A 2310-nucleotide genomic window follows, 5' to 3' on the forward strand; every position below is an offset into this window, starting at 1 on the left:
CTTGAGACAGGAAAAGCAGACGTCACAACGGAGAAGCTCTGCTTTTACAAGCTGCGCTTTACTGAGAAACGGTAGCTAGGTATTCCCCCAGAGCAACTGACTTCGGAGGGTGACTTGTCCGGTGTGAGGATGTCACTTTTCTTTAAGACTAAGGTGTGAATGTGACTGCACACTGCAAAGTGAGGAACTGACAGTCCAATGCACCGCGGCACCGCCGCTCAGTGTTGTAGTACGCTCACACACTCAGGGTTGCCAAATGCTCCCTAACTGGTATGGCATTTATGAATCTGAATTATTATTATTCTTTTTTGCAACTAGCAGGCTAACATTGAAAACGACTTACAAAAACCGATATGAAAACTAACATTCATTTCACAATTCAGACATTTCATTACAGCTCACAGCCTCACAGTTACACCTACAAAAGAGTTCTACTCTTCTGAAATACTGTAGATTTTGAAATATATATATATATTTTTTTTTTTTATGGCAACTGCCATTTTGATATAAAATATTTGATGTTTTATTGGAAAAATAACAAAACCAGAGTTTTTGTAATTATATATGAATATAAAACTAATAATATTCATTTCAAAGGCTTCCTCCTTACTGTCACAGTCATGCGGACTCACATACATGCCATTATTGAACATTTTCAGCATTTCTGAAGAAACTTTAAAATTCATACAACAGGCATTGGTTATCATTAAATGTGACCTCATCATCAAGGTACTATCTACAACCTTGTTTTCCATCTTATTTCTTATCTTTGTCAAATAAAAAGACTGTCTGGCTATAAATTCTTTCAACGAATATATTTGATATAAGGAGAAACAACTTTATTGTCATAATTTTTGCCAGTTTTGAAAAATTGTACACCAACTGAATTTTTCATATCATACACACCGCACCAAAATTCTATTTTTTTCCAATACCTGATGTTGTTCAGTCAGTAAAACCTGACATTACTGTACTTTTTCACATTAATCTATGTCTGTGCCTATCGTGACAAACCTTTCTAGATTTAGTTCATTAAATTTAACACTTTTACTCCTGGAGAATATCTGAGCAAAAGAACCGCTATGTTTCAAGAACTTTTATTTACTTTTTTCTCGGAGCCTCTTAATCATTTCTCTTATTGCTGTTATGAAATCAATAAATCAATACAAAAATAAGGCATCAGTATCTTATGTTAACTTGTTTACTTGAAAATTTTGCTTGTGACAATTCTTAGTAAAATTTTGCTCCAAACAGGATTTAAGTCCAAGGTTTTACATGCATATCTTCAACCTTTTCATACACTCTTATGTATCCATCCTTATATATTTTACTCCTTAATGAAACAAAAATAATTTAAGTATTTCAACAACCGACAGGGGTCAGAACTTGTATGCTGATATGAAGCATTCATTTGTTCAAATTCATATATCAATGGACAAGTAAACACTAAAAACATTTTTTTACATAGATTATTTATATTGTTATTATTATTATTTATTTATTTATTTATTTTATTATTATTATTATTATTATTTATTTATTTATTTATTTATTTATTTATTTATTTATTTATTTTTTTTTTTTTATTTTTTTTATATATATTTTTTTTTTACATAAAAACGTCAGTTTACAAGAAGATCAAATATTACTGGCAAAATGCCATTTAGGGCACGATTTGGCAACCCTGTGACACACAGCGCAAGGCGGGAGGAGTTTGACAAGGCCACGTACGGTCAGTGTTGCCACTTCGCAACTAAAAATCCCATGTTATCTACGAACCTTTTTTCGAACAAATTTCCATACAATGTAAGTTACTTTACACAAAAATGGATAATAAGATGTTACAAAAAATACGTACTTTTTTATTTTAAATACATATTTTTACGATGAACTTGAACATGGGGTGGATGGCAGGGATCCTACATTGCTCTAGCGTTCTACTATCACAGGAACATCCTGGGAACCTTTGCCATCCTCCTTCTTGTTGATGTTTTTTATCATTCAGATAATTCATCTGATTTTTTTTTTCGACGGGTGCTTGTACACAGCAACATCACGTAGCCAACCACCGTTGAGAGTCCACAGATAAAGATGTTGCTGTGCCGTCTTCAAGGTGAAAAGCGAGAGTTTGAACCAGTGGATTTTCTTCTTCTTTCCCTGTTTCTGCGAACTGCTATATTTGCTAGAACAAAAACTTCTTCCCTATGTGACTGCCTGCCTTCCGTTTTCAATAACTCCATCCCTATTCTCACCTCAGCCCTGAATACGAGTTCCAAGGCCTTGAAGTGGTAGGCAAGCAGAGAAAATATA

At 33.5% G+C, this 2310-nt stretch overlaps 1 protein-coding gene across 1 annotated transcript in view; it reads right to left on the bottom strand.

The window, feature by feature from the left end:
* Nucleotides 1-339, bottom strand: part of LOC143032843 ((3R)-3-hydroxyacyl-CoA dehydrogenase-like) — a 19208-nt gene extending 18869 nt beyond the window's left edge. The window contains exon 1 of the mRNA XM_076198004.1: nucleotides 1-339. This exon is cut by the window's left edge and continues 154 nt beyond it. The gene's annotated coding sequence lies outside the window, so the exon portion shown is untranslated.
* Between the last annotated feature and the right edge of the window lie 1971 nt (nucleotides 340-2310).

Source organism: Oratosquilla oratoria, chromosome 14 (assembly GCF_046742065.1).
Source record: "Oratosquilla oratoria isolate Oo_2021 chromosome 14, ASM4674206v1, whole genome shotgun sequence".
Taxonomy (NCBI): domain Eukaryota; kingdom Metazoa; phylum Arthropoda; class Malacostraca; order Stomatopoda; family Squillidae; genus Oratosquilla; species Oratosquilla oratoria.